This window comes from Marmota marmota, unplaced genomic scaffold (genome assembly GCF_001458135.2).
Source record: "Marmota marmota marmota unplaced genomic scaffold, marMar, whole genome shotgun sequence".
NCBI lineage: Eukaryota > Metazoa > Chordata > Mammalia > Rodentia > Sciuridae > Marmota > Marmota marmota.
Genome location: NW_026000037.1, coordinates 33522601 through 33543250, shown reverse-complemented (window position 1 = coordinate 33543250; position 20650 = coordinate 33522601). Strand labels below are relative to the sequence as shown.

Here is a 20650-nt window from a genome sequence, read left to right as displayed (position 1 = left end):
GGAAATGGCTTTAAAGTAGCCCCTTATATTAATCATATTCTGTGAATATGTCCTCTCTAAAGATCCATTCATTCAGAGGACCTATCGCCTTGCTCTAGCTCCATCCTGCAAAAATAAATTAAGTTCTTATTTATACCAATATATATCTCTAATATCTCCAGTTCTTCATTCTTTTTTTTTCTGGGGGGGGGGTACCAGGGATTGAACTCAGGGGCACCCAAACAAATGAACCACATCCCCAGTCCTATTTTGTATTTTATTTAGAGATAGGGTCTCACTGAGTTGTGTAGTACCTTGCTGTGGCTGAGGCTGGCTTTGCACTTACGATCCTCCTGCCTCAGCCTCCTGAGCTCCTGGGATTACAGGCATGCACCACTGCACCTGATTCCAGTTCTTCATTCTTTTATGATTCACTTATTGGCAGGCTGAGTTTGATGATCAAGTTTTCTCTCTCTCTCTCTCTCTCTCTCTCTCTCTCTCTCACTCTCTCTCTCTGTGATATCTATATATCAATCTGTATATATACTTTTTTTTCTTAAGAGCTTATGGATGTTGTATTTCATGGGTAATTGGTTGAAATTGTTTGTAGGTTGCTTTTAAGCTTTATGGACAATTTAGCTTGCCAATATATAATTTTATTTCAAATGTTTCCCTTAGAACTCTGATGACATTGCCTCACCATTCTCTAATAGTGATAACTGCTGCTAGAGAAAAGTATAAGGCCAGAGTTGATTTTTCTGCTTGGGTATCTATAAAATTCATATGTATGTTCAATCCATTTGAAATTCTATTACCTCACAAGAATATTAGTATTTATTGTTTGAGTCCAGTTTTTCTGTAGTGTTTTCTCCCTTCCCCAACAAAAAGTTTTCTTCTGTTATATCTCTGCCTCTCCCTATCCCTGATCTGTTTGTTCTTTTTTTTTCCTTTTGCAAGAATATCAAGTGTGGCTGATGGTGTAGCTCAGTAGAGTGTGTGCTTAGCATGCACAAGGGTTTAAAAGACAAAAAAGCACTATGTATTAGCTGGATCTCTGGACCTTCTGTGTCATCTTACCTCTTGTTTATCTTTTTTTCCCAATTCATTTTGTGTGATGTTTTTCATGCCTATCCTTTTTTTCCTTTGTGTTTCAGCACTGAGTTTGCTGTTTCTTTGTTGTTGCTGCTATTGCTTCATTTGTGGCTTTAGCCTATACAATTGTTTCTCAAATTTCCAGTTTCCTTTCCTTAGCTTGGCAGTTTGCATTCTCATCTCCTTTAGTTGTTTTATCTTTTATTATATATTTCATAATTTTCTTTGAGTCCTTTTTACTTTGAAATAGTTCACGTTCTCTGTACTTTCAGACTGTGGAAAGTTATTTGTTCTGTTTCCTAGGACAATTTCTTTCTTTCTTTCTTTTTTGTCTATTGTTTTCCTGTATCTCTTCACTCCAATCCTTGGCCATTCTGTATAATTTTTTTTTTTTTGCAGATTACTTTCTGACTTTTACTTATGTTAGAGTTGGTTCAATTCCAATAAGATCAGGGTTTCCTGAAAAAAGTGTGAGGTCAGGCGCATGGATAGACTAATTGGGTTGGGGGGAATAAATGATATCATTGGGTACCTCTATTTGGGTTTGTTATCTCAAATAAAGGGATATTTCTGACCCGGGATATTTCTGATGCCCAGGAGACATGTCTCTCCTGCCGTGCTGTGAATGTCACTGTTACTTTGAGTTCTATGTATCTTTTGCATCTGTGTAGTAAGTGGTCTGATGATCACTGCTTTCTTCCTTTTTCATCTCATTGGGCAGTCACTCTGAGCTGTGAAGCCATGCCTTTCAATCATAATGTCTTTTTAGTTTTCCTCTGTGTCATGGCGTAGACACGTTTTCAGAGAAATCTATCTATCTACCTATCTATCTTTCTTTCTGTCTTTTAGAGCTTTATAGTTTTACATTGTAGTTGGGTTCATCTGGGCAAACTCATACCTGTGTGTGGAATTCTATTTCAGTTCACAATTCCCCCTTTTCCTCCTGTCCCCTTCCCCTCCACCATTCTCCTTCTTCTACTCTGCTAGACTTCCTTTCACTCATCTATTTATTTATATTTGATTAGTTCTTTTTACTTAGACATAAAGGTGAAATTCCTTATGGTATTATGCATATAACATGATTTTTAAAGAATTCATTCTGTGTAGGCTCTGAAAAATCTCTTATTCTTTCTCAGTGAAAAAATATGACTCCAGTCAGAGTTTAGATGCTTAAATATCATGATTCCAATCTGAGTTTCTGTGAATGAGCTCTTCAACAGTACCAATTTTAGGGAAATCTATCCCACCCAACAGCTGAGGGAGTATGGTTTGGCTGTCAGCATTACTTCTTATTTTGATTCCAGATATCACATAATTTGGCAGATTTTTTTTTGGTAGTTTGTGGTTTGTGGTTTGTGGTTGTGTCTTTGTTTCATTGACAATGAAATATTCATTCTTTTTTTTGGGTACTTTTAGCTTTTTTAGTATGTTTTTGGAGCAGAGACTAGGATAACAGTGTCTTCCTTCTGTCATCTTTTTCAGTTTTCTTGCTTCTCTGTACTTTTTTTTTTTTTTTTTTTTTTGTACCAGGAATTGAACCCACAGTCACTTTACCACTGGGCCACATCCTTTCCTCCTTTTAATCTTTTATTTAGAGATAGGGTCTCGCTTAATTGCTTAGGGCCTCGCTGGGTTGTTGAGGCTGGCTTTGAAAGCACGATCCTCCTGCCTTAGCCTCCCAAGCCATTGGTATTACAGGTGCGTGCCTCTGTGTTCTTCTCTGTATTATTATGAAGTGAGTAGTAAAAGATCCTGATGGTAGATTTTAATTATTGTTTTTTGAAATAAGATGTCTAAATTAATTGCATTAATTATTAATATGGTACTTAAAATTATTATATATATTATATATGTATCTATATTTATATATATTATTATATATATGTATATATATTTGTATATATATATTATATGTATATATCTTTTGAAATCATTGTTAAAGTGATGCTGTCTGTAAAACTTAAGATTTTGACAATAAGAACTGCTTCTCAGTGTGGGAAGCTTGTTAAATTTTCATAAAAGCACATACCATAACCTTCTCTTGGAGAAAGGTATTTTTTAAGAGATCTGACACATCTTAAAGGACAGTAGATACTTTTGTTTATATCAGCAAAAGAATCATTGTATTATGTTTATATATTAAACTCCAGATATAAGATCTGGGCTTTATTTGTGAAAGAACTTGTCCTATATAATTAATTGTAAAATAATTAATAGATTTTTTTTTTTTGGTAGGAGCAGTTTTAGGTTCTCAGCAAAATTGAGTGTTAAATATAGAGAGTTTCCCTCTCCAAACTTCTTCATTATCAAAATCCCCCACTTGAGTGGTATGTTTGTTGTAATCAGTAAGCCAACATTTACCCATCATCATGAACCAGTGTCCTTATTTTAAGTTCAGGTACACTTTTAGTGTGGCACATTCTTTGGATTTTGACAGTTGTATAATACATGTGTCTACTCTTGTATCATACAGAATGTTTTTATTGCTCTAAGTCCCTTATTCTCTGCCTTGTCATCTTCCTTCTCACTTTCCTTTGAAATTCCTGGTATCCTTATTGTCTTCATCATTTGTTCTTTTCCAGTAGGTCATGTAGTTGAAATATCATACATCATGTAGCCTATTCAGAGCAGAATTTTTCACCTAGCAATGTGGATTTCTCTATGTCTTTTTTGTCACTTAATACCACTCCCCCCCTCCCACTAAAAACTTTTCCACTGAATGGATGAAGTACAGTTTGTTCATACAGAAACCTTTTGGTGGACATTTTGGCTGCCTTCAAGTTTTGGCAGTTCTGAGTAAAGCTACCATAAACCTCTGTCTGAAAATATTTGTGTAGACCTAAGTTTTCAACTCATTTGGACAAATACCAAGGAACACAATTGGTGAGTTTTATTGTTTAATTTTGTAAGAAACTCAAAAACTGTCATCCAAAGTGATTGCATCAGTTTGAAGTTTCACCAAAAATGCATACAAGTTCCTATTGTTCCACATTGGATTCAATTTTTGGTGTTATCAATATTTTGAAGTTTAAGTGTTTAATAAGTACTTATTGATGTTTCATTGTTTTCATTTGCAATTCTGATGAAATATGATGGTTGTGCCTCTTTTCATATGCATGTTTATCATATGTTTATCTTTGTTTTGGTGTCTAATACTATTTCTTTGCCCATTTTTCATTGGTTGGCTCTTTATTATTGAATTTTAAGAATCTTTATATAATTTTGATAATGCCTTTAATCAGATACATCTTATGCAGATATGTTCTCTAGTCTATGGCTTGTTTTATTCTCTTGGCAGTGTCCTTTGCAGAGTTTTTAATTTTAATAAAGTTCAATCTACCAGTTTCTATTAAGTGTTAGGTAGTATGTCATGTTACTTTTAAAAATAAATACATTATTGGTAATCATTTTAATAATATTTGTATGCAATAACAAGGACACAATGGGAGGAAATAAAATAGTAATATTTCCATTTTAAAAAACTATACTTATATACAGTAGCTCATTTTATAAGTTCATATTGGCTATTTAATTTCCATGATAAAATTTTATATATTCAAATATCAAATGTAATTTAAATATCATTATGAAAAAACCTCTGTTAATCTTCTTAAATAACATTGTTTAGTATGAGAAATCAAAATAGCTCTTCTGACTTTTTGTTGGAAACATGCTTGTTAGTATTAATAAATAACTACTTGTCTAAAGTTTTCCATGGTATAAATCAATGTATAAACACTTTAGTGGTGAAACAAATTGAGCTAGAATGCTAATTAAATACATGGCACATTGTTTTACCTTAAAGGTTAGTTCAGGAGAAAGGGCTACCAGTACTGTAAGGCAGTGTGTATGAAGTACAGTGAGGGTTGCAAAGCCTTACACTCAGTACTGAGTACAATTGGTGACTGAAACCTAATGTCATCACACACCTAGTTCTACACGTGATATCTTTAGCCTTGTATGTCAGAAACACAGTAAATGTACATAAAATCCTTAGAAAATTATTGTGATTAACAGCCATGAGCAATTGTATATTTTTTTTTCATTACTGGCGATTGAAACCACAGATACTCTGTCACTGAGCTATATTTCCAGCTCTTTTTATTTTTTATTTTGAGGTAGGGTCCTACTAAGTTGCCAAGCGTAGACTCAAACTTAAAATCCTCCTGCCTCAACCTCCCCAGTTGCTGGGATTATGTTGTGTGTTACTGTACGTGGTTATGATGTGGTTTTTTAAATATCAACTTTATTCAGATCTAATTTACTTACAACTACCCATTTTAAGTGGACAGTGTGATTGATGTATTTTGACAAAAACATACAGCTGTGTAACATTCTATACAATTATGATCTAGAACATTGTTATCACCCTAGAAATTCCCTCTTGTCCTCTTGAAGTCAACCCTCCTATCTCTGCCTTTAGACAATTGTTGATCTGCTTTCCATACTATAGATTGGTTTGCATTTTCTAGAATTCTTAGGAGTGTATTGTACTTAATGCAGAAGATATGTTCTTGAAAAATCAATGGTAAATTGAATTTTTGTAAAATTGAACTATATGTTTTATTATATTAAAATTTCTGAGATGCTCAAATAACATCCAATTGCTATTATTCCTAACAATTTTGGCAATTTTCTGCTATAATAATTTAAATCTGTATTGCATGTCATTTAATGTATAAAGCCAACTCCTGGCACATTATTTTGTAAAGCAAGGTAATCTTTGGTAGTTATCTGCCTCCATGTTTTTTGTAAGTTGATAAACAATTAAGGAATAAAAGTCTACAAATCCTATTGTGTCCTTCCGTTTTCTATACAGTTGTTAGTGGACAGTTTAACCTCACTCTGAAAAAGCCCTTTTGCCTTGTCTTCTGTCTTTCTCCTCAAACCTCTGGGGACAGGAGAGTGAGGGAGGATAAAATAGCTCTTCACTTCATAGCCTGTCCTCTGTGACTCCCTTTACTCATGCCTGGTCTATTCTAAAAGCATGCTGAAAAGTAGCTGTTGATCTCATGGATAAAATTGCCCCACCAAGATGAAATGTTAGAGTCCTTTTATGTTTTTCTTTTTAAATGTACCAAATGTTTACATTTTTAACTGAATGTTAAGAAAAAGAGTTAAGAATCCTTTGCACACAAGGATAATGAAGTTTTCTGAATATGCCCAGAAAACTCCTGGTTCTAGACTTTGTGCTGCTTAATTTATTTGTCATTTTTGAATTAGTTCTAAATAAAAGCCAAACATTATAAAATTCATATTTGTTTTACTAAACATATAAATTTTGATTTCCTTTGGAAGTTCGATTTCATGCAATAAACAATCCTAATTTTAATGTATTTATGGTAAAACTGTGGGTAAGTAATATTATATGAACCAAATCCTTAAGTAAATGGGATTTTTGCTTGATAAATGTGGATCTGTCAAGAAATTCTGAAGATCTATATTTAAACATTGCTTTATTGAAGTCTTCAGACAAAAGGCAAAATGTTTCACTGTCACTTTGACAGAAAATGTGAGTGAGATGGGACTAAAGAACAATCTGATGAGAACAACCAATCAAAGAATTTATATTTTAAATGATTATTATCCTCTCAAAATTAGTCACTACATTTTGTTTTTAAAAGGTTTTATAGAACACTTTTCTAGACTTTTAGAATTCCCTTCTTCTGGGGGATTGTCTTCAGAAGTCCAAGAGTTTCTCATTTAGCCTGTACTGACACTCCACAATTTAAGATGGGCATACAACTCAGTGGATCCATGGAAAGTTGAAATTATCGTAAGTTGAAGAGGCATTTGATATACCTAAGCTGCTGGACATCATAGGTCAGCTACACAGTACACTGTAGGGTGTGATTATTTCCCCTGTGATAGCAAGGCTGACTGGGAGCTGTGGCTCCATGTTATTGCTCTGCATCACCTGAGTATTGCACTGCATGATACAAGCCTGGGTATAGCTCCAGATTCTGGAGCTATATTTAAAGTACAGTTTCTCCTGAATTCATATTGATTAGCACCACTGAGAAATTCTATGTCAGTAAATCATAAATTCAACCATTGTAGATGGGGTTTGTCTGGACTGTGGTAGATTAGACCTGATCCTCTCTTCTGCAGATTAATCACATGCAGGCTCAGATATTTAAATAATTACTTTTGTTGCAAAGAAGATGGCATTGATATCCTAATAGTTGCATATACAAAGTACAATGGGGAGGGAGAACTTAATTATGTCTTGAGTGTCATGAGGTGATACTATTTTAATAGGGCCAAAACTTATAAATTGTGTTATAAATTTTTAATGTTTTTTTTTCTATTTCCAAAGTTACTGTTTACTTTAGAAAGTATTGAAAACTTGAGAAGTACAAAGAGACCAAGGAAAAATTCTAATATCACCATTATTATTTTTATTTGTAGTTTTTTTTTCTTTAGCTGTTTTTAACTTGTCATTTTTCATTTTATAATAAGGATAATTCTCTATGTCACTAAATGTTTTTTTCTGCAATGTCATTTTAAATGATAGAATGTGATTTGTAATGTGACCTATTTAAATAGTAATTCATTTGTTTATTTTATTTGCTTTTTTTTAGATATACATGACAGTAAAGTGTATTTAAAATTTTTTTTTTGTAGTTGTAGCTGAACAGTATGTCTTTTTTTATTTGTTTATTTTTATGTGGTGCTAAGGATTGAATCCAGTGCCTCACACATGCTAGGCAAGTGCTCTGCTACTGAGCCCCAGATCCAGTCACAGTAAAGTGTATTTTGACATAGTATACATACACGGAGTATAAAATTCTAACTAGGATCCTATTCTTGTGGTTGTACATGATGTGGAGTTTAACTGCTGGTGTATTCATATATGAACATAGGAAAGTGAAACAATAATAATTTATTGAACATTTAGATTTTTTTTCTTTTTCCTACTATAAAAACACTGTGAGCAACATATTTGTGAATGTGGCTGATTCTTTTAATTCTTATTTTGTCAAAGTAATACATTCACTTAGTTTAAAACTATTAATAGTTGTTAAAGGCCTACTAGAAAATACAGTGATTCCTTGCCTACTCTTTCTAGTCCTTTTTTAAAAAAACTTTTTATCTGTTTCTTCTGGTTATTATATATTTCTATCATGTTTAATTTTATACTCACACATTGTTCTCTTAATTTATTTTAGACATTGTCCATTAACTTTATATTATGTCTTTGCGGATTTTATACTTTTACATTACCATCTTACTGCTCCTATTTCCAATATAGTTAAATTACCACGTTAGGCTAATTTGTGGTGTGACAGTATGATACTGTGTAGATCTTTTCATAGTTGACTATTGAAATGCAATCTGCTGAAAAATTTGCTCCTGACTTTTTGTTTTTCATGAAGTTAATAATTACCTTGTATTTCATTTGCTTGGTTTCTGGGTCTCACATAATAATTTTCTTTACATTTTATGGGTTTCTTCTTATAATTTTCTATAAAGAGAGTTACATATAATTATTTATCTGTTTGCATTTTTTTTTCTTGAAGACAATCTTCCAGGAGCCTTCCATTCCATTCTCCTTTCATGTCATTCTCTAGACCTGCTCTCTTCCTGCTATTTTTCCTTTGCTGTTGACCTGGGAACTCTGTTGTCTTTTCTTGAATCTTATGTTGTATCTCCATCCTGTAGTATTTCTCTGAGAAAGATTATGTGAGATAAAATATCTTTATTGAATAATTTCCTCATTTAATTGATAATTTGCCTGAATAATTAAATTCTAAATTGGAAGTAATTTTCCTTAAGAAGTTTTAAGGGTGTGCTCCGTTGTAGAGTATGGTTGTTTTCCCCTGTGATCACGTGACTGACTGGGAGCTGTGACTTGCTGCCACCCTGCAACATCACCAGAGTTAGCATTTACTAGCCTGCATAAAAATCCAAATTCATAAGTTTTTATTGTTATTGCAAAGTCCAAAGCCTTTTTGATCCCTGATCAACTGTATAGGAAAAATAAGTAGAAGAGGAATGTTGGGTATAATGGTATGATATTTCAAAGACTTTAAAGGTGGAGAAGGTGAAAAAAGGGATTGAAGGTAGAAAGACTGATAGGCCAGGTAACAGCAGATTGTCCACTATGTTTAGAGAATAAAGGCAGCTAAGTCCATGTGAGGAGAACATTCATGCAGTTGGAACACAGTAAATTGAGGTTCCATAATGGAGGCCCCAGGCCTGGAGCTTTGAATTTGTTTTGTAAGCACTACTTTAACCCAGCTATCATCAGTTGTATGAAGCATTCCTTGACTTATGGAAGGTTAAATGAAACGATGTCTGGTTCATCCTCCGCTAGTACTTTGCATGTGTCTGTGTGTTTGCATTTGTGTTTGTGTGCACACGTGTATACTTTTATGTATGTGAGTATCTCCCTTATAATTAGACTAGGTCCTTGGGGTATGGAGTAGTGACATAATTATGCATATTAAAGCACAGAAGATCAGTCCTTAATATATGTAGGGGTTGGGATGACATTGAAAACTGGAGAATGGCTAGTAAGAAGGAATTAAAGGACAAGAGAACAGAAGGTCATTCATTGCATTGTTCAGATTTGAAGAAATGAGCCTCTGATGAATTAGTTTACTGAGACTGGGAGGGATACTGCTTTAAACAGTTACATTCTGATTATTCCCATGAGGCTAAAATTTCAGTATTACAAATAAGGGATTTTCACTGAGGTGAATGATTTCTTAGAAAAAGTAAAGAGTTACTTAAACATTTTGCTTATGAGTTTGTTTATTGATAGATCACTCAAAAACTTGGACATTTAAAAATATATTTAAAAAGACACACCATATAACACATCACATATTTTTAAAATAACATGCTAGTCCTCAGTCTTTATTTTCTAAGAAACTTTTAGATTGGGTAATGCTGTAACAAGAATGGACAAATAAATGTCTGTAGGAAGATTTCATGATGCTTATTATAATTTATTAATCATTTTGTGTATGTCAATCCTTGTGCCAAATAAGTAAGGGACACTGTCTCATTTAGCAGCACTCATGATAGGGTCAGTTTCGTTTATCTTTAGATGAGGTAATTGAAACAGAGAGTTTCCATTTTTTTGCGTTAGTTTATTAGGTAGTAGGTAGCAGAACAGTTATGCTTGTCTCTAGTTTGTGTGTCTCTTCGTCATTAAGCATAGTTCTTTCCAAGTACTGTGGGAAAGATCTTAAAGAATATTAATCCTGTAGGTGACATCACATATGAATACTGTATCTCACCTGCCCTATCATCATATGTTCATGTTGTTTACAATTTCTTATAGTGGATAATTTCTCAGCATTATTTTTTTGGGGAGGTGCTTATAAAATTGTATATGTAGCACTGGCTACTATACTTTCATAAAGGAAGAATAATGATCCATTATGAGATTATCACTGTTATATTTTTTCTTTCCTATTTAGAGAGTAAATGTTTTCTTGGAAAAACTTTCAGTATTTATTAAGACAACATTACTATCCTTGTGTAATGTGTGTGACTGATATAGTTTTGTTAAATTTACTTTTTATACTGTCTCATACTATTCTTTCACAAACCATATAAAGCTTCCCCAACTGCTATTTCTTCTTAGTGGTAACTTTAAGAAGTCACATGTTTCTTCCAGAGCACCCAACCGTTTGGTTTTCTGTCAGATGTTTAGCAGGGCTTCAGCAAGTTGTTTTATAGTGAATGTCTTCAAGAGGCAACTTATGAGGCAGAGCGCTGCAGAGAGACACCTGTAGAGATCAGCACACCTGCCCTCCAGCAAAAGACAGTAATTAGTTGCTCATACTCCCTTGCAAACTTCCCCAGTGTTGTTGCACATGAAACACACAGATCACAGCAATGCTGTCATGAGCTCTGCACTGTTGGAGTTGTTTATGCCCATTCAATTTTTAATGTTTCTATAAGACATTTTGATGGGAACCCTGAGCCCAAAGGGATTTGCATGCTTGATCAAACTTGTGATGATTTAAATATAGGAATAAAGAGAAACCTTTGGACTACTTTGACTGTTAACTTTTAGGGCAGCATTAGTGGAAAACATTAACATGATACTTGAGGCAAAGATGTGTTTGATCAACCTTCACAACATTTTGTTTCTTGACAGCAGGTATAGCTGCAGTAAATCTAAACAAATCCTTTAATACTTATAGATCCAAGTGCTTGTGAATATTTGGATGGCATGGTCTGCATATTTTAAAAGATGATTTTTATACCAACCAATATTATTGAAATTGAATCAATGTCAAATACCAGATTTTTAGTCCTTCTACATCATGTACTGCTTATAGTATTCAAGGGAGATGACAGGTGATTGAATTTTAGTATAGTAGTAGTACATATGAATTGGTTATTTTGGGGCAAATCAGTTTATTACTTGAGGAATTTGGGAGTCTTTTTATATTACTGTTTCAATTTTAACACTCTGTGTGGCCTAGATAGATACCATGTGGGATAAATACTAGTTCTTTACTAGGTGACTTTTCAAGTTGTTTTTAACTGTAGGATTAGTTCTTTGATTACATTTGAATGTAATTAATATACAGCTTCATGAAAGGTACTTTATTGTTTCTTAAATATTTAGTTTGCAAAAATGCTACCATTCCTAATATCATAACAAGTTCAGTTCTCTCTTATTCCAAGAAAAAAATAACCCCAGCGCCTCATCATTCAAACATAGTCTGGTAGATATACATGCTTCTTAAATTGGTTCTCAGAGACAAATTGGTCTTATGGAATTGTCAGATTATAGTAGAACTAAAGAAGATGTTATACAGCATCAGACTGTCACTGACAGAGCTGGAAAACTTCGATGCTAATGAATTCAGTCGTCTCATTGTGCTTCACAATTTTCCCTCATTAATACATAGGTAGAATTTTCCAGTGGGGTTCTGAACATAGTTATTCATTAGCACTTCAGTGAGAAATGGAATGAATGATGTGAATGTTAAAAAGCTTACCTCTACATTTTATGTTTTCCTGCCCTATTTAGCTATATTAAAGCCTAAATGTGGATGATCTGGGATGCTTCACTTGAGGGCTGATCATTATGGTGCTAGCAAAACAGTAGTACAATGTCTCTTCCATACAGGTTGATTAAGGAATTTCACAAAAGTCATTCAATAAGAATTGTTGTTTCTGTCATGTTTTTTGGAATTCCTAATAACTTAATGGTGCACATTTGACAGTCTGGTTTTTTATGTAAACTTTGTCCACATGCCCTGGTTTGTGTATCTCTTCATCATTAAGCATAGATAGTCCTTTCCAAGTACTGTGGGAAAGTTCTTAAGAAATATTGATTGTATTAATGAAGGACTGAAAATAATGTGAAGTGAATGTGAATAGCTTAATGCTATGGTTAAAAAGTGGATCATATTTAACACTTAAGTAACAGAAACAGCTTTATCTCTTGTCTATTTTTTTCAGTATTACCTTATTGATTTTTTTCTAGAATAAGTTCCTGTAATTTGATTTTTAACATTTTTCTTCTACTGGTGCCTCAAAAATATTCTGTAAAAAACACTTTATTTTATTACCAAAGTTAAATTCTGTTGAGTCACAATCTGGATTCATTTAGCTACATAACTTTATTGTCTAGTATTCTGTACCCATTGTTTCTCCACCTGTGTAGAAGAGACAGTCATATTTCCTCCCGGAGTCATGTGTTGGTCTTTCAGCTCCACTCTTATAAATTCCTGAATTACTTCTGTTTTAGACCCATCAGTTGAGAATTAAATCATGTGTGTCTCTATTTTTGGAAAATACATGTTTCTCCCACTAGCTCACAACTGCATTATCATTTCTCTTTTGTTTTTAGATTTCAGTCCTTTCCTTTCTGGGCTATGGCAGAATGCTAAGTACTCTGTGTTCACATTGCACTCTGTGATACTGTAAATAATGTGCACTCTAAGTAATCTCCAGCTTTCCAGTAGGAAAAACAGCTTCTTCTTGAAGAAAGTGAGAAGGGAAGACAGACAGAAAGACAGGCAAAAAGGAAGACAAAAATGAAAGAAGAAAGGAAGGAGGGACCAGTAAGAGTATTGGGGGTGGGGGAAGGAAATTTTGAAATTTTAAAAACTTGAGTTTAAAGTTTGATTCCACTTACTAGGGTACCAAGGATTGAACTCAGGGGCGCTAGATCACTGAGCCCCATCCCCAGCCCTATTTTGTATTTTATTTAGAGACAGGGTCTCACTGAGTTGCTTTGTGCCTTGCTTTTGCTCAGTATGGCTTTGAATTGGGATCCTCCTGCCTCAGTCTCTGGAGCCACTGAGCCAGGCTAGAATTTGCATTTCTTAACAAGTTCTCAGATGGTGCTGATGCTGCTGCTGGTCCAGAGACCACACTTTGAGAACCAGTAATGTATAGTGTGTTTCTCAACCCTAGTTCTATATCTGAAGAGCTTCTAAAAATTACTGACGAAACCAGAACCTTTGTTCTGGTACCTAAGTGTCAGATTTTTCTGTTTTTTTTTTTTTTTTTAGTTTTAAGCTCTCTGGGTGATTCTAGTGTGGAGCTAAAGGTAGAAAGCAGCACTCTGCCTAAAACTAGGCTCAAGCTGGGTACTAAGCAGAGCAGCTGAACCTGAGCTCTCCAGGATTCTCAGTGAAGTAAGGCTGTAGTAGTGTCCCATTTTTTTGTGCTGTCATTTTAAAAACAATTGCTTCAGCCTAGACTTCTTTTATTATCCTACCTGTTCTAATTGTTCATGTGTGTTGCTTGTATTTTTACATCCGTCTTCATCCTCAAACAGTGTGCCTTCCTCAACATCTAGGGTGAATTTTATGTTAATATTTGGCAGAAACAACTACTTAACAAGAGTGGATTTGAAGTATAAGGTAAATAAAGAAATATATCTAATTTAAACAATCACATTAACAAGTTAATGTACTTTTAGAGTTATGACTGTGAATTTGTTCCTTTTTCCCTGGGAATTTCTTAGAAATTTTATGTTTTGTTTTAGGGAACTCAATTGTTGTGCACCCAGGAGTATATAAGTTAAAAAGTACTAGATTAATTAATTAAAGGAGTCACTTCTGCTATTTGAGTCTATCAATAAATATATATAAAGCAAGGCATTTGAGTCTGTCAATAAATATATACAAACCAATCATTTACTGGATAAGAGTGAGCAAAATACCACATAATTTCATTAACCTTTAAGGAATGAAATTATAAATCTCTATGTAAATGATTGAGGTTATCATTGGTTATCACCCTTTATTGATACCTACACACTGTTAATTCTTCTTTGTCCAGCTGAGTCTTATTAAAACTTATGACTGACGAACTTTTATTAAAAGGTTTGAAATTTACAAGTTGAAAAACTCTTGCTTCACACTGTCACCTTTAATTTTAACAAAGTCTGTTAAACAGTATTTTGCAAAGGGAGAAAGTCAGTATTTGTTTCCTTAAAAAATAATAAATTGTAATTCATTTTAAATCATGCTAGAGGTGAGCAATTGCTGTATACTACTAGATCTTTTGATAGTTGTTTCTTTAAAATGCAAATTTTAGGTTTACAAAGATTTAGTGCTTTTATTTAAGAAATTTGCCTAGAGGCTAGAATGGTAGGCTTTAGGGAGATATCTAGTTTGGTGTGAAATAAATAGTTGTTAAAGGATCACATGAATGGGGTCCCAGAAGATGAAGTAGAGAGCTAAGACAGATTGAGGAAAACTGATTGTACTTCATTTCATTTGGCTAAAAATATCACTGAATTAAAAATGAAGATAATCAACAATGGCAGTACAATGCAAATCAATGAAAGTAAATCATTTTCTGTGGATTTTGTGAAAAGTTTTGACATGGGAGACCTTTAAAGGTAAGGAATATATAGTAATATATTTCTAACAAAACAAGCTTGGCTCATCTTTAAAAGTCAGCCTCATCTCACAGCTTTGGAAGGGAAGGTCCTCTCTTGCTCAAGCAGGAAAGAGTAGGACACCCTTCTGGCCAGTAAGTCATTCAGCAACATCACTTATGGTCATCAAGGTGACAGATGACCCTCACATTCCAAAGAAAAGGACTCAGGTTGCTATCTTGGGTTGGCAACTTTAGGTATTTTAAGTTTGCAAGCATTAAGCAAATAACTTAATTGTTAAGACTGTAGCTTTAGGGAAGTTTTGTTTTAAGAGGTCAAACACCAGCTTTGCAACATAGCTCTTCTGACCTCTTTGACTTCTTTTTGGTTATCTTTCAGCACTTTGATGCTGAGATAGACCATTTGAACAGCATTACCCAGTATCTGAGATGGCCTCTGTGTGCATGTCTCTGTTTCTGTCTTTGGTAGTAGAGGTGCAGAGGACTGAGGTAACCATGGTGCATCTTTGTGGTATGCCAGTCTCTTTTATCCAGGCTGAAAGTCCTTAATCTTGTTAACATCTAAGACTCCTTTATGCATGTAAGAATAATATATTTGCACAATTTTTACTATTCAACAGCATTTTATTTATTTTTATTTTTGGACTTTAAGATTATTTTAAAAAATTTAAAACACCATGTTCACTTGGTTTAAATTCAAAACGTACAAAAGTTTTTACTGCTAAAAGGTTGAGTCTTCCATTCTATACCCTAGTCTCTTGACTCTCACTTCCTTTATGTTCTTACAGTTAGTTTTGTCAGTTGTTTTGGTGTATCCTTTTTTTAAATGTAATTTTTTTATTTATATAAGACAGCAGAATGCATTACAATTCTTATTACATATATAGTAAACAAATTTTCATATCTCTGGTTGTATACATAGTATATTCACATATAATTTGTATCTTGTGTCTTCATACCTGTACTTTGGATAATAATGATCATCACATTCCCCCATCATTAATTAACCCATGCCCCCTCCCTTCCCCTCCAACCCTCTGCCCTATCTAGAGTTCTTCTATTCCTTCCATGCTCCTCTCCCTATCCCACTATGAATCAGCCTCCTTATATCACAGAAAACATTTGGCATTTGGTTTTTTGGGATTGGCTAACTTCACTTAGCATTATCTTCCCTAACTCCATCCATTTACCTGCAAATTCCATGATTTTATTCTCTTTTATTGCTGAGTAAGATTCCATTGTGTATATATGCCACATTTTTAAAAATCTATCCATCTGTTGAAGGGCATCTAGGTTGGATCCACAGTTTAGCTATTGTGAATTGTGCTGCTATAAACGTTGATGTGGCTGTGTCCCTGTAGTATGTTGTTTTTATGTCTTTTGGGTATAGACCGAGGAGAGGGAAGCTGGGTCAAATGGTGGTTCCATTCCCAATTATCCAAGAAATCTCCATACTGCTTTCCATATTGGCTGCACCAATTTGCAGTCCCACCAGCAATGTATGAGTGTACCTTTTCCCCCACATCCTCGCCAACCCTTATTGTTTGTCTTTGTAATAGCTGCCATTCTGACTGGAATGAGATGAAATGTTAGAGTGGTTTTGATTTGCATTTCTCTAATTGCTAGTGATGATGAACATTTTTTCATGTATTTGTTGATTGATTGTACATCATCTTCTAATAAGTGTCTGTTCAGGTCCTTGGCCCATTGAGTTATTTGTGTTTTTGGTGTTTAGCTTTTTGAATTCTTTATAAACCTAGTGATTAGTGCTCTATCTGATGTGTGAGGGGTAAAGATTTGCTCCCAAGATGTAGGCTCTCTATTCACCTGACAGATTGTTTCTTTTGCTGAGAAGAAGCTTTTTATTTTTGAGTTGGTGTATCCTTTTAAAGATAAGCATGCATATACAATCAATGTTTTTTTTGTCTTTGCCCAAGCATTTATTTATATATTGACCTTGTGAATATTGTTTTTTGGAATATGTTAAAAAATGCCAAGTTTCATTTAAAATATCAAAGGTAATATAGTCCTATCATTAGGGTACAAATTATTTCTGTAAGTTTTTTAAAATATTGAAATTAGTTCAAGAATTAACCCCCATGTCCTACCACCCATACAACTTTGTGAAGAAGCAGTATATGGGGATCTTCTGAAGGTCCATGGATATGGATCAAGGTCCCATATTTCTCTGCTCTCTCAGGGGGCACATCGTGTTCTGAGGCCCTTCCACGTCTCTGTCCATAGTTATGTTTTCTGTTCATGAGGAGTTATCTTTTGAACATCTTAGGCTCACAGAAGTCTCTTTTGTGTTCTGTAGGTGATTTCATTCGTGTACCCTCCTCCTTTTATATAGTTTTGCTTCTGAATTTAAATTTTCTATGAGTTTTTATATTTGTATTCATACTTGGAAGAAGCTGTATTTTACTTTTTGTGGTGCTGGGATTAAACTCCAGTTCCTTGTGCATGTTAGGCAAATGCCCTACTGCTGGCTTACATCTTCAGTCCTGGAAACTTTGTTTAATCTGATTTTTTCTAGTCCTAGTTGAATAGATAAGTGTAATAATACTGGGAACCATTTGAAGCTGGCTGTTCTTTTGAATTACACTTCTATCCAGTGGTGGCTGAGAGGATGAAATTTGGAACAAGGCTGCCCGGGTGTGAGGTCTTGCTCTGTTGCTTACTGAGAATATGGCCTGGACAAGTTGCTTAACCCTTTTAGTTTCTGCTTTTAGTTTCCTACATTGTTAAGTAGGAAGATAACAATATTATCTACTTCAGAGGTGTGCTATTATATTATGTAATATCCTCATGTAACACATATCAAATGTTTGCTACTTGTATTTTTATATCTTTGTGATTTTATTAGACCTTTGCAGGATATGATTTAGTATTTTGACATTATAATTTTCAGCATTTTTGTATTTGGTTAAAGCAGTTATTTAACTCTGGATTCCAGGACATAACCTTCTTATTTTAACAGTAACTATAAATCTGTCCATAAACTGTTTGGATTAAATAGTAGGTTTCTATACTATAGTATAGAAAAGTATTTTTTCCCCTCATTTTCTCAACCTTATTGTTTGTGAATACTGTTTCCTAACCTCTGTATTCTTTTTTTTTATGTGTAGAGCAGTATGATTTCCTATAATGATAATGCAAATCACATACCTAAAAAAAGTTTTAGTAGGCACTTTAAAAAGTAAAAAGAAATGTGCTTAATTCATTTTACCAATGTAGTTTAACACAGTGTATAAACTATTATTTTAACAGTATAAAATGATTCAGATATTTCTCATTCTTATTTTTTTGCATTGTCTTTAAAACCCTGTATATTTTCCATTTATGGTACCTTTCAATTAAGTGTAGCCATATTTCAAGTGCTCAATAAGCACACCTGGCTCGTGGTATTGGATAGCAGTTATAGAGTCTGAACTTCTTTTAAAGTTGTCTTTTTACTTAGCGAGGGTTTTATAATACTGTACAACAGCTGATAAAGTGAGATGTACAAATAGGTAGATAGAAATGATTAGCTTATAGTCTTGAAGGAACCAGGGGAGAGGTTTGTATTGGGTGTGATAAATGAATATGTAGATTTAATTGAAGTTCTGAAGTTAGGAAGCAGGATGAAACCCTAAGACTTCAAAGAGTAAAGCCTTGGAAAATTCCTAGAAAAGGAGACTGTTGTAAAACAGCGAAAACCCATCAGCTGGAGGAGAACTGTAAGGCAGTGGTGCAGTGGAAACCAGCAGGAGGTAATTTCAAAGAGACAGGTTAATAGAAGTGCCCCATGCCATAGTACAGTGAAGAATGAAAGTGCACAACTGGTTGGTTTTGTCCAACCTGAGTAGCTATTTCAGTAAAGACAGGAAAATCAAGATGTGTTAATTGAGCATTGAATGGAAGTTGAAGTAAAGACAATGAACATCCATTATTGTTTTTGGAAGCTTGATAGGGATAGTTGGTAATAAGTATATTATTGGCAGAGGAGAAGGAGCCAGTGAAGAGGACAAGATTGGAGCTAGAGGTAAAGAAGGAAAATGATGGACGAAATTCCTAGAAATGGCAGAATAAATAGGATTCAGTACACAGGTAGAGGGTATAGTAGTGGAAAAAAAAAGAGGGACAACCATGAGACAGGAGTTTAGATGTTATGAAATGGGAGAATATATATGATAGAGTGGGTTCTCAGTTGCAGGTAACAGCTAGTTTGAGTTGCAGATAGCTAGGTGTTTAAACATACTCAGATATGTTACATGCTTCTTAATTTCTAGAAGTGCTACAGAACCAAACTTGACTGTTAATAGCTAGGAATAGCCGAAGCCAAGATAAACACACCATGATACTATTTTAGGAGACACTCATTGCTGTTTGCTAGGAATCTCAAAATTACAAAATGTTTTCACCCAAGATGTGATCTTGTAGTTGGCCACAACCTTTATTTTGGTTCACTTCTGTTTTGTAAATCTTGTATGGCTTTGGTTGAACCTGGGTTTCCTGTGGAAGGATGAGTTGAACATGTAGTTTTTAGCTTTTAGTTTTTATTTTTCCTCCTTAAATAAGGAGGTTAGTGCATGCTGGAAAGGGACTACAGTCCTACTGTGGTTCAATTTCTTATTCTTTCATAAGTTATATTAAAGTTGTAAGTCAGGGAGACAGTCATTTGAAGGGGTAACTAACCTAGATTGTCTGCTTAGAAAATGGCTTACTTATATGGCTCTTAAGTTGATTTTGGCTATTTGGCTATTTGTACCTTTCTTGAGTGCCTTCACAACATAGCAACTGGCAGCTGACTTCTTCCAAAATGAGTGATTCAGGACAGCAAAGAGGAAACTGCAGCATGGTTTTGGGACAGACACCATGGATTTCACTGTGTTCTTCTGGTCACTCACACCAACCCTGATGTGGGATATGGGACAATATATACAAAGGCATGTATTCCCTAGAGGTAAGGATTATTGGGGTCCTTTTGGGCAACCTTACACCCTCTTTCTTTGGCAGAAGTTAATCAGATTCATCTGCAGAAACAAAAACCAAAATTCTTTTAATTGAATGGAATTTGATGAAAATTTAGATAGAATGTGATTCTTTGTGTTAAGGGTACAAAGTATGTAGTGTCATCAGCCAGTTTATTTTATTTTATTAAATTAAAAGTATTTTTATTGTGCATTATAACTATGCATAATAGTTGGATTCATTGTGACAAACTTGTTCGTGTATGTAGCATAAAATGTCAATTTAATTCCCATTTCCCTCTACTCCTCCTCCCCCTGTTCCCCTTTCCCTACTCCATTGGTCTCCCTTCTATTTTCTTTTTTTTTTATATCTTTATTTTTATGTGGTATATTTTTATGTGGTGCTGAGAATTGAACCCAGTGCCTCACGCATGCTAGGCGAGCACGCTACCACTTGAGCCACATCGCCAGCCCCTCCCTTCTATTTTCATGGGATCACTACTCCCTTTTTCCCTTTTTTACTCTCTAATTTCCACATATTACAAGAAACATATGACCTTTTTTTTTTTTTTTTGGTAAGTGCTGTGCAATGACATATTCTCAGGCTGTTTTTTTTTTTTTAATTATTTTTTAGCTGTAGTTGGACACAATACCTTCATTTTATTTATTTTGTGTGGTGCTGAGGATCGAACCCAGAGCCTCGCATTTGCTAGGTGAGCACTCTACCACTGAGCCACAACCCCAGCCCCTCAGGCTTATCCTCTAAGGGCAGAATGTATCAGAAAATCATC

At 34.3% G+C, this 20650-nt stretch overlaps 1 protein-coding gene across 7 annotated transcripts in view; it reads left to right on the top strand.

Annotated features, from left to right (window-relative positions):
• Gtdc1 (glycosyltransferase like domain containing 1) overlaps nucleotides 1-20650 on the top strand; it is a 369992-nt gene that overhangs the window by 56785 nt on the left and 292557 nt on the right. For 2 of the 7 annotated variants that reach the window (XM_048812230.1, XM_048812233.1), the window contains exon 1: nucleotides 17724-19852. The exons of 3 other annotated variants lie outside the window; for them this stretch is intronic. The gene's annotated coding sequence lies outside the window, so the exon portion shown is untranslated. Of the gene's footprint in view, nucleotides 1-17723; nucleotides 19853-20554; nucleotides 20573-20650 lie in introns of those variants that run through there. 2 more of the 7 variants (XR_007350910.1, XM_015479149.2) reach the window with 2 other exon arrangements.